The following is a 12538-nucleotide window of genomic DNA, read 5'->3' as shown; positions in this document are numbered from 1 at the left end:
ATTGTGTTTATATATAGATCTATTCGATTTTTTTTCGATTTCAATCACCGAATACAAGGTACAACACGATGCCATCTGGCCCTTCTCTCTGGTTTATGTTTGTAAGGAAAATAGAGGGCGAAATTCCATTTCAGTCAAACATTCCTTCGTGCCACGCTGCTTTTTTTCTTTGAACGAAAAAAAAAACCCGTGTGCTCCGCCTATACAATTCGTTTTCCTGTTTATGATTATTTTATGCTTAAAACAAGCAAATAAATCTGCCTAAAGGGTAAGAAAAAAAGTCGTGAACTTTTCCCATAAATACTATTTCAAGAAAAACTGTCCTACCCCACTGGCCGATTTTTTGCTTGTTTAAATTCACTTCGATTGCATATATAAAAATATTGTCTACAAACTAGATCACCGGGCAGATGTTTATCTTTTTAGTATCCACCGAAGACACATGCGAACCTGCATATGGGCCAAACTTTTCCACAATACACATTCGTTGTGTGCACGCGCCATTGTCTTTGTTCAACGCGACAGCGTGCTCCGCCTAAATAATTTGACCCATTTTAACATGGGTTTGTTTCTCGTTGTTGTTTTTTCTTTGAAAACAATCTATATAGCGCTCTCCACAATCGTTTTGGTGTTAGCTTTACGTGGAATAGAAACACACAAAAGTACTGAGCGAACGAGAAACATATTATAGAACGCGCAACATCATATAGATCACGGATTGGAAACCAAACTGGCAACCACGCACAAAAGAAGCAAACTCTGGTTTTAAACTCACCTTATTTGTGCCCGGAAAGCGCCCGAGTCGATGAACGGAGTGGACGGAGCAAGCCTCGCTTCCATTTCCGAAGGTCAAAAATCCATTTAAACTTGTAGTCCCCGGTGTCCACTTGTTCTTGTCCAAAAAGCCGAGAAGCGATACCGCAATGGGAGCCGGAGAAGGCGCTGGCTGTCGGGATGGAGGTTAACGGGTCAGAGGTCTGGCACTGAAGGTCTGGGTCCATTCCTCACCGTGTGCATTTCACTCTATACGTGTAAAAAACATACAAATACATAAAATACATACAGAAACAGTTATCACTTACACAAAAAGAACATGAAGGTAAAGCTTCAGTTAATTTGCTTGCTGATTGCTTTTTGCATGCACATAAAAAACTGAACAAAACTGATATACTAAACAAAATAGGCCCTAAAATTGAGGAACACCAGTTGTATAGCTATTTTTTAAATATGAAATAAGACAATAAATTACAAATAACATTTGAATGCCTGCAGCTTGTTCATGTCCACTCCACAAAAAAAAAACAGTGTGACCCTTCTATTTGGTTTCAAGTTTGAAAGTTTCGAACCTATGCAACACTCTTAAGACAAATGCTCCTAAAAAGTACCAAATAAGGGTTCCTCAGCATGTAACCACAGCAGAACCCGTTTTTTGGTACTATATGGAAACTTTTTATAAGGTTCTATAAAGAATCTTGCCTTGAAAAGTGCTCGCCTCAATGGTGCTATAAAAAAACATTAATTTATCAGCTGTCAGGAGTGACATTTTTGTTACTTATCCACTTTTTAATGTATAACACTTGATAAAGATTATTTATTGTCAATTCTTCACATGTTTCAAGCATACAAAGCAATCGAAATACAAGGTGCATCAGCATTCAGTTAATATGCCACCTGGAGCTGGAATCAGCTTTCAGAAGAGATCAGATGTGTTTCAACGGTAGACACTTTTAAATCTAGATGAAAAACACGACGGTTTAACTTTGCATTTACTGAATGATTTAAAACAGTACGAATGAAACAGTATAAAAGAATACAACAGTATGAACCTGTAGCTGGAATCAGCTTTCGGATGAGATCAGATGTGTTTCAACAGTAGGCACTTTTAAACCTAGATTAAAAACACATCAGTTTAACTTTGCATTTACTGAATGATTTAAAACAGTACGAATGAAACAGTATAAAAGAATACAACAGTATGAACCTGTAGCTGGAATCAGCTTTCAAATGAGATCAGATGTGTTTCAACAGTGGGCACTTTTGAACCTAGATTAAAGAGACATCGATATAACTTTGCATATACTGAAGAATATAAAACAGTACGAATTAAACAGTATAAAAGAATACAACAGTATGATCGGTTTAACTTTGCATTTACTGAATGATTTAAAACAGTACGAATAAAACAGTATAAAAGAATACAACAGTATGAACCTGTAGCTGGAATCAGCTTTCAGATGAGATCAGATGTGTTTCAACAGTAGGCACTTTTAAATCTAGATTTAAAGACACATCGGTTTAACTTTGCATTTACTGAAGAATTTGAAACAGTACGAATGAAACAGTATAAAAGAATACAACAGTATAAACCTGTAGCTGGAATCAGCTTTCAGATGAGATCAGATGTGTTTCAACAGTAGGCACTTTTAAATCTAGATTAAAGACACAACGGTTTAACTTTGCATTTACTGAATAAACAGTACGAATAAAACATTATAAAAGAATACAACAGTATGATCGGTTTAACTTTGCATTTACTGAATGATTTAAAACAGAACGAATAAAACAGTATAAAAGAATACAACAGTATGAACCTGTAGCTGGAATCAGCTTTCAAATGAGATCAGATGTGTTTCAACAGAAGACACTTTTAAATCTAGATTAAAAACACATCGGTTTAACTTTGCATTTACTGAATGATTTAAAACAGTACGAATAAAACAGTATAAAAGAATACAACAGTATGATCGGTTTAACTTTGCATTTACTGAATGATTTAAAACAGTACGAATAAAACAGTATAAAAGAATACAACAGTATGATCGGTTTAACTTTGCATTTACTGAATGATTTAAAACAGTACGAATAAAACAGTATAAAAGAATACAACAGTATGAACCTGTATAGCTGGAATCAGCTTCAGATGAGATCAGATGTGTTTCAACAGTAGGCACTTTTAAATCTAGATTAAAAACACCATCGGTTTAACTTTGCATTTACTGAATGATTTAAAATAAAACAGTATAAAAGAATAAAACAGTATGAACCTTACCTGTTATAAAGGGAATGAAGCTTACGGTATGGTGCTTACCTGCAGAAATAAAGTACAAAAAGAACACACAGAACTTCAATTTTCAACCTGTTTGTGATTACCACACAATCCCGTCACCTGGCTGTGGTCTTCATTTGGTGAACGGTTCTTCACTCATAATTGACCTATACAAGAAATAGAGAAGAATATTAAGCAATTCTGCTCTTACATTTAGATGTGCCCCAAGAACACAGACACACCGGCTCCAAAATGTTGAAACAGTACATTTCTGTTATTTTAATGTGGCAAATGTGTCAGCTTTAAAAGAATCATACCTTACCTTTTAAACAGGATGCGCACTGCATTAAATACCTTTACTCCCAGCATAAGCAAGCAATTTTCAAAATGCTTTAAAAGTAAATGGTGATTATTTTACTTGTTTGCCTGTTTTTGACTACCATAGAATCCTGTCGCCTGGATTCCAACCTATCATTTTCAGGCTTGTAAAGCAAATAATGAAATACATTATCATTGACTTCCATAGTAGGAAAAAAAATATTTTGGAAGTATCGTGATAAATGATGAAGAAAATATTTTGAAAAATGATGGTTAGCACACAGTCGATGGTACCTATTAAATTTCATCATATTTTTTTATTCCTACTATGGAAGTCAATGGTCACTATCTGCTGTGGGTTTACCATCATTCCTCAAAATATCTTCTTTTGTGTTAATCAGAAAAAACGAACGCATACAGGTTTAAAACAACACGAGGATGAGTAAATGATGACAGAATTATCATTATTATAAATTGAAATATTTTCTTACTGCAAGTCATTTAGGTAATCAAGAAAATACTTTACCCGTTGTCTTTGCAAGTTAAACAAATACAGCTTTGCTTCCAGGTCTGTCGACGTTGCTGTGGTTTTTCGACAGCTGTAGTATGAAGGGTAGCGAATGAATGAATACATTGCACAAAAAATCCTTTTTAACTATGCAAATATCTAAAAAGTCTTAAAATAAGATGCATTATTTTGATGAGCAAAAGGACATAAGAAAATAAGCCTAGCCTTTCGGGAGAAAAAACATAAAATTTAAGTGAATTTGGGCTTAAAACAAGCAAATAAATCTGCCAAAGGGGTTAGAAACAAATCTAGATTTAAACACCTAATTCAAGAAAAATTGTCTTAGCCCATTGGCAGATTTGTTGGCTTGTTTTAATGTACATTCATGTACAATATTTCGTTTTGTCTTGTATTTCTAAGCATTTTGTACTGCCCAACGTTGTCTAGGTTGTTTAACGGTTGTCATTTTCTTTTAAAAGCTTTATAATTTATTAGTTTGGATGATTGCCATTCCTGAGAACCGCTTACATTGTAAGTAAAAGAATCATCTAAGCATTATTTTGTTGAATGTCTCTTAGACATGTAGCTGTTTGATTGTGGTTCTATTTAATGGCCAGTCTATACTTGGGGAACGGTCAAACGTCTATTAGATTTTCACTGACAGCCCAAATTAAGCCTTGTTTTAGCCTAGACACATATTCGCGGTCTATTAGAAGTTATGTAGTCGTTTAATAGCCGCTTTTTGATGACCAATGCGTTCTTGTGCCGTGGTTAGGCGTCTCTTGGATTTTCCGTAAAAAGACAAACGAATCTATTTTTAACACAAAGGCCAGGGGAGAGCGCGAACGCAGTCCCCCACTATCAGAAATTTTGCAGTCGAGATTCCCACATTTGGGGAATTCGCAAAGGGTCAGCACAACCGGAGTGCAATGGCTGAGCCTCGCCCTGGGTGAACCACCTTCATGATCATGGTATCTCCCCTGCCAGGTAAGTATGAGCAACAGCCTTTGAGGCCAGACGGCCGCATCTTCCTGTGACCGATCGCATCGACGGCGCCCCCGAAGGCCGTCCGACTACCATTTCATTACTGTGTGTGACCAGGTGGAAAGGCGCACGAAGCCAGGTCTGAAACCAAATATTCTTCGAGATCTACCCATTTTCCGTTTCCAGCCCGGTTAAACCGTGCAGAGAGAAAAACGTGAAACAATTTAAATCAAATGGATTTAAATAGCGCATTTCAATATATCGTTTCGTTATTACAAAGTAACTTTACGTGGAATAGAAACAAAGAAATGTACAGAGCAATCGAGAAACAACGAAAGCATAGCAATTTTAGAACGTGGATAAATAAAAACACAAGGGCTCAATGACTTACCCGTTGTCGTTGTGAGTTAAACAAATACAGCTATGCTTCCAGATCTGCCGACGTTGCTGTGGTTCTTCGACAGCTGTAGTACAGTGAAAAAAAAGTTTTCAGGTGTTTTGAACATCCCAATCTGTCTCGTTCGCTTTTTCAGCTGTGTCGATGATGTTTAAGTCGTCATCGTGTCACCTCCAAAATACGAATGCATACAGGTTGAAAACAACACGAGGATGAATAAATGATGACAGAGTTATCATTATAAATTAAAATATTTTCTTACTGCAAGTCATTTAGGTAATCAAGAAAATACTTTACCCGTTGTCTTAAACAAATACAGCTATGCTTCCAGGCGTGTCGACGTTGCTGTGGTTTTTCGACCGCTGTAGTATGAAGGGTAGTGGAAAAAAAGTTTTCAGGTGTTTTTAACATCCCAAACTGTCTCGTACGATTTTCTTGCGCCTTCAGCTGTGTCGAGGCTGTTTAATTCGTCCTGGTATCACCTCCGCAAACTGTAAGGAAAATAATTAAATACATTACAAAAACATTTCGTTATCAGCGTGTTCATTTCCATGCAAGCTTTTCGTTAAACCAATAATGCCAACGAATACACAGCACTTTTAAAACACACGAATTAAAAAACACTCTGTCATTCACGCACAAAAGAAACAAATTCTGTTTTTTACCTAACTTATTTGTCCCCGAGAAGGGGAGCGCACCGTTCATGGAAACACTGCAATACCACGTCGATGCATGGAGTGGAAGGAGCAAGCTCCGCTTCCATTTCCGAAGGTCAAAAATCCATTTAACGTATAGTCCCCGGGTAGGAGACGTATCAGACATTAAACTGATAAGAACAGATACTACACTTGATCTTAGCCAAAAGGCCGAGAAGCGATACCGCAATAGACGCAGCCAAAGGGGAGCCGGCGAAGGCGCTGGCTTTCGGGGTGGAGGCTAGCGGGCATTTAACTCTAATATGAAGTAGTATGTAATATGAAGGGTAGAGTGAAAAAAAAGTGTTAAAGTGTTTTAAACATCCAAATCTGTTCGTTTACTTTGTATTTTTTTCCTGTTTTCGAGTAAAAAAGAATTCTTAAATCGAGATGCATTTTCTTAAGCAAAGTGGCTTAGATTTTAAGTCTTGTTTACTGAAATAAATTCTAAAATGTAATAGGTTAAGGCCTAAATCAAGTAAAAATATATGCCAGTGGTTTAAGGGAAATAAACCTAAATTGAGTTTATTATTGCATTAAGTTGGAACAGAAATTAAGTTTATTTTTCTTACCCCACCGGCAGATATTTTTACTTGTTTTAAATATAAACCTGTTGCTTTTTAGAATTTATTTCAATTATTACAACACATAATATCTTAAGCCACTTTGCTTAACAAGTAAATGCATCTCGATTTAAGAATGGTCAGATATTTACTAGAAAACAAGACAAAAACTTCCAAACATGAATTTACAGACGGCTGGAAATTTTAAACAAAATAACTAGACATACCTATTCGGGTCTGCTCCCGTTTGCTGTGATGAAGGGGGTCTTAGTCCAAAGCACATTTTGAGGAATACTTACACATTTTACTTCTTATTTCTTTAGAATGAATTATTATTTATTTTCAATTACAAAGTATGCGATCTGATTTTCTATTTATTTATTTATTTAGCTTGTTGCACATTTGATTTGTTGCCGCATCATTCCGTGTTAATGTATTTCAATGTATTTGTTTATAAGCAAAAAGTGCGTTATTATAATTCATTATATAGCTGCGAAATATATAAAAGTATTCCCAGCAAACACAAAACGTTTTTATAACGTTTTTGTATTTGCTGGGTTGGCATCACTTTCTTTAGCTCACACAAAATTCTACCAAAAAACAGCATATCATTTTCTACTAAATAACTGCATACACTGTGGATTAAAAATGTCCGGAATGCGAACCTGGTAAAACCCAGGTAAAAAAAGCAAATAAAAAATAAACCATTTTGATTTAGCAAAAGTTTACAAATAAATGCACTCCCTGTACACAACAAGCACGTCTCGTTACCATTCATATTTTGCGTGATTTAAGTTTCGTCGCATACATTTTGGAAGGCACACGATAAAATAAAATAAGGCTTTTAATGTATGCAGACTTCATTCTCCATTAAGGGCTTATCAATCATAATGAACGCTGTTAACTATTCTCATTGAATGGTCTAAATCCAATGCTGGTAAAGAAATCAAATGTCCATTTAAACGCAACAAGCAAACAGCTATGCTTCCAGGTCTGTCGACGTTGCTGTGGTTTTTCGACAGCTGTAATATGAAGGGTAGAGTGAAAAAAGTGTTTAAGTGTTTTAAACATCCAAATCTGTTCGTTTACTTGCTACTTTTTTCCTGTTTTCGAGTAAAAAAATAATTCTTAAATCGAGATGCATTTTCTTGTTAAGCAAAGTGGCTTAGATTTTAAGTCTTGTTTACTGAAATCAATTCTAAAATGTAATAGGTTAAGGCCTAAATCAAGTAAAAATATATGCCAGTGGGTTAAGGGAAATAAACCTAAATTGAGTTTATTATTGAATTAAGTTGAAACTGAAATTAAGTTTATTTTTCTTACCCCGCCGGCAGATATTTTTACTTGTTTTAAATATAAACCTGTTGATTTTTGTAATTTATTTCAATTATTACAATACATAACATCTTAAGCCACTTTGCGTAACAAGTAAATGCATCTCGATTTAAGAATTGTCAGATATTTACTAGAAAACAAGACAATAACAGCAAGACAGACCTTAATTTACTTTTTTCTTCCAAACATGAATTTACAGACGGCTGGAAATTTTAAATAAAACAACTAGACATACCTATTCGGGTCTGCTCCCGTTTGCTGTGATGAACGGGGTCTTGGTCCAAAGCACATTTTGAGGAATACTTACACATTTTACTTCTTATTTCTTTAGAATTAATTATTATTTATTTTCAATTACAAAGTATGCGATCTGATTTTCTAATCGCGGTGTGTTTTATTCCTCGTTTGCTTGCATGGATTTGCTTTATTTATTTTGCTTGTTGCATTTAAATGCACATTTGATTTGTTGCCGCATTATCCTGTGTTAATGTATTTCAACGTGCTCATAAACAAAAAGTGCGTTATTATAACCAATTATATAGCTGTGAAATATATAAAAGTATTCCCAAAAACCCAGGTAAAAAAGTAAAATAAAAAATAAACCATTTTGATTTAGCAAAAGTTTACAAATAAATGCACTCCCTGTACACAACAAGCACGTCTGGTTACCATTCATGTTTTGCATGATTTAAGTCTCGTCGCATACATGTTTGCGTAAGGATTTGATATTTATTTTTTGTGGAAGTTTATTAAACTAAAAGGCTTTGTATTTTTGCTCCGTGAGCCGCTTGGACGCTGTTTAAATAGTCATCGGGAGTTAACTGTATTTTGCTGTCCTGCAGTTTTTTTCTTTCTTTACGTGTGTATATAAGTGTATGTACCATTTATATAACTATTTCCACATGTAATATCTGAGCGGTGGTTTTTGAGACTTAAACAGAAGGCGAGAGTATGTTTGTGTGTTTTGGTTTATTTTTGGTTCGTCACTGCTTTTAAGAACTATGCACTGATTTGCTGTGTGGTTTGTCCCTTCTGTTAAAAAGTGGATTTAATCTAGTCTCTCCAATTGTGGGTAAATAACCGGTGGGCCGTAAATTTTATCTTTTAAATATTTTTAAGCACTTTCTGTAAAAAATAAATTTGTACTATTTTTGGAGAGTCACGTCTCTGTCTTTAATCCCATCCGAACCAGCAGGGTCCTTTTCATATTTTTGTAACTTTTTTGTTTGTTTATTTTTTCTCTTGGGTTCAATCTATTTTCCTGTGTGAATAAATAACCCAGGTGACCTAGTCGGTTCCTTTTCATACCTTTAACCAAAGGTTACACATGCAAGCAAACGAGGAATAACACATACGATTAGATCATCACGTCACATACTTTGGAATTAATAAGAAACAATTATTCAGTCTAAAGAAATGAGAAGTTAAACGTGTATGTACTTCTTCAAATGGGCACACTTTGGACAACGACCCCCGTCATTACAGTAAAATGTTTTCCCTACTTCCGGTCAAAGCCGCCATTTTGTGAAATGGGCATATAGGCGACGCTGGAGCATGCCGCCATTGTCTCTGTTCAACAAAACAATTGTGTTTATATATAGATCTATTCGATTTTTTTTCGATTTCAATCACCGAATACAAGGTACAACACGATGCCATCTGGCCCTTCTCTCTGGTTTATGTTTGTAAGGAAAATAGAGGGCGAAATTCCATTTCAGTCAAACATTCCTTCGTGCCACGCTGCTTTTTTTCTTTGAACGAAAAAAAAACCCGTGTGCTCCGCCTATACAATTCGTTTTCCTGTTTATGATTATTTTATGCTTAAAACAAGCAAATAAATCTGCCTAAAGGGTAAGAAAAAAAGTCGTGAACTTTTCCCATAAATACTATTTCAAGAAAAACTGTCCTACCCCACTGGCCGATTTTTTGCTTGTTTAAATTCACTTCGATTGCATATATAAAAATATTGTCTACAAACTAGATCACCGGGCAGATGTTTATCTTTTTAGTATCCACCGAAGACACATGCGAACCTGCATATGGGCCAAACTTTTCCACAATACACATTCGTTGTGTGCACGCGCCATTGTCTTTGTTCAACGCGACAGCGTGCTCCGCCTAAATAATTTGACCCATTTTAACATGGGTTTGTTTCTCGTTGTTGTTTTTTCTTTGAAAACAATCTATATAGCGCTCTCCACAATCGTTTTGGTGTTAGCTTTACGTGGAATAGAAACACACAAAAGTACTGAGCGAACGAGAAACATATTATAGAACGCGCAACATCATATAGATCACGGATTGGAAACCAAACTGGCAACCACGCACAAAAGAAGCAAACTCTGGTTTTAAACTCACCTTATTTGTGCCCGGAAAGCGCCCGAGTCGATGAACGGAGTGGACGGAGCAAGCCTCGCTTCCATTTCCGAAGGTCAAAAATCCATTTAAACTTGTAGTCCCCGGTGTCCACTTGTTCTTGTCCAAAAAGCCGAGAAGCGATACCGCAATGGGAGCCGGAGAAGGCGCTGGCTGTCGGGATGGAGGTTAACGGGTCAGAGGTCTGGCACTGAAGGTCTGGGTCCATTCCTCACCGTGTGCATTTCACTCTATACGTGTAAAAAACATACAAATACATAAAATACATACAGAAACAGTTATCACTTACACAAAAAGAACATGAAGGTAAAGCTTCAGTTAATTTGCTTGCTGATTGCTTTTTGCATGCACATAAAAAACTGAACAAAACTGATATACTAAACAAAATAGGCCCTAAAATTGAGGAACACCAGTTGTATAGCTATTTTTTAAATATGAAATAAGACAATAAATTACAAATAACATTTGAATGCCTGCAGCTTGTTCATGTCCACTCCACAAAAAAAAAACAGTGTGACCCTTCTATTTGGTTTCAAGTTTGAAAGTTTCGAACCTATGCAACACTCTTAAGACAAATGCTCCTAAAAAGTACCAAATAAGGGTTCCTCAGCATGTAACCACAGCAGAACCCGTTTTTTGGTACTATATGGAAACTTTTTATAAGGTTCTATAAAGAATCTTGCCTTGAAAAGTGCTCGCCTCAATGGTGCTATAAAAAAACATTAATTTATCAGCTGTCAGGAGTGACATTTTTGTTACTTATCCACTTTTTAATGTATAACACTTGATAAAGATTATTTATTGTCAATTCTTCACATGTTTCAAGCATACAAAGCAATCGAAATACAAGGTGCATCAGCATTCAGTTAATATGCCACCTGGAGCTGGAATCAGCTTTCAGAAGAGATCAGATGTGTTTCAACGGTAGACACTTTTAAATCTAGATGAAAAACACGACGGTTTAACTTTGCATTTACTGAATGATTTAAAACAGTACGAATGAAACAGTATAAAAGAATACAACAGTATGAACCTGTAGCTGGAATCAGCTTTCGGATGAGATCAGATGTGTTTCAACAGTAGGCACTTTTAAACCTAGATTAAAAACACATCAGTTTAACTTTGCATTTACTGAATGATTTAAAACAGTACGAATGAAACAGTATAAAAGAATACAACAGTATGAACCTGTAGCTGGAATCAGCTTTCAAATGAGATCAGATGTGTTTCAACAGTGGGCACTTTTAAACCTAGATTAAAGACACATCGATTTAACTTTGCATTTACTGAAGAATATAAAACAGTACGAATAAAACAGTATAAAAGAATACAACAGTATGATCGGTTTAACTTTGCATTTACTGAATGATTTAAAACAGTACGAATAAAACAGTATAAAAGAATACAACAGTATGAACCTGTAGCTGGAATCAGCTTTCAGATGAGATCAGATGTGTTTCAACAGTAGGCACTTTTAAATCTAGATTTAAAGACACATCGGTTTAACTTTGCATTTACTGAAGAATTTGAAACAGTACGAATGAAACAGTATAAAAGAATACAACAGTATAAACCTGTAGCTGGAATCAGCTTTCAGATGAGATCAGATGTGTTTCAACAGTAGGCACTTTTAAATCTAGATTAAAGACACAACGGTTTAACTTTGCATTTACTGAATAAACAGTACGAATAAAACATTATAAAAGAATACAACAGTATGATCGGTTTAACTTTGCATTTACTGAATGATTTAAAACAGAACGAATAAAACAGTATAAAAGAATACAACAGTATGAACCTGTAGCTGGAATCAGCTTTCAAATGAGATCAGATGTGTTTCAACAGAAGACACTTTTAAATCTAGATTAAAAACACATCGGTTTAACTTTGCATTTACTGAATGATTTAAAACAGTACGAATAAAACAGTATAAAAGAATACAACAGTATGATCGGTTTAACTTTGCATTTACTGAATGATTTAAAACAGTACGAATAAAACAGTATAAAAGAATACAACAGTATGATCGGTTTAACTTTGCATTTACTGAATGATTTAAAACAGTACGAATAAAACAGTATAAAAGAATACAACAGTATGAACCTGTATAGCTGGAATCAGCTTCAGATGAGATCAGATGTGTTTCAACAGTAGGCACTTTTAAATCTAGATTAAAAACACCATCGGTTTAACTTTGCATTTACTGAATGATTTAAAATAAAACAGTATAAAAGAATAAAACAGTATGAACCTTGCCTGTTATAAAGGGAATGAAGCTTACGGTATGGTGCTTACCTGCAGAAATAAAGTACAAAA

At 35.2% G+C, this 12538-nt stretch overlaps 2 non-coding genes across 2 annotated transcripts; both read right to left on the bottom strand.

Moving 5' to 3' along the window:
* Window positions 1–4702: 4702 nt before the first annotated feature.
* LOC141364589 (U1 spliceosomal RNA) lies at window positions 4703–4867 on the bottom strand. Its single transcript, XR_012370301.1, has one exon. It is a non-coding gene; the product is annotated as a U1 spliceosomal RNA (small nuclear RNA).
* Window positions 4868–5940: 1073 nt separating this feature from the next.
* LOC129434640 (U2 spliceosomal RNA) lies at window positions 5941–6131 on the bottom strand. The gene has a single exon (XR_008640911.2). It is a non-coding gene; the product is annotated as a U2 spliceosomal RNA (small nuclear RNA).
* Window positions 6132–12538: the final 6407 nt, after the last annotated feature.

This window comes from Misgurnus anguillicaudatus, chromosome 6 (genome assembly GCF_027580225.2).
Source record: "Misgurnus anguillicaudatus chromosome 6, ASM2758022v2, whole genome shotgun sequence".
Classification (NCBI taxonomy): Eukaryota; Metazoa; Chordata; class Actinopteri; order Cypriniformes; family Cobitidae; genus Misgurnus; species Misgurnus anguillicaudatus.
This window is presented reverse-complemented; position numbering and strand designations above follow the sequence as displayed.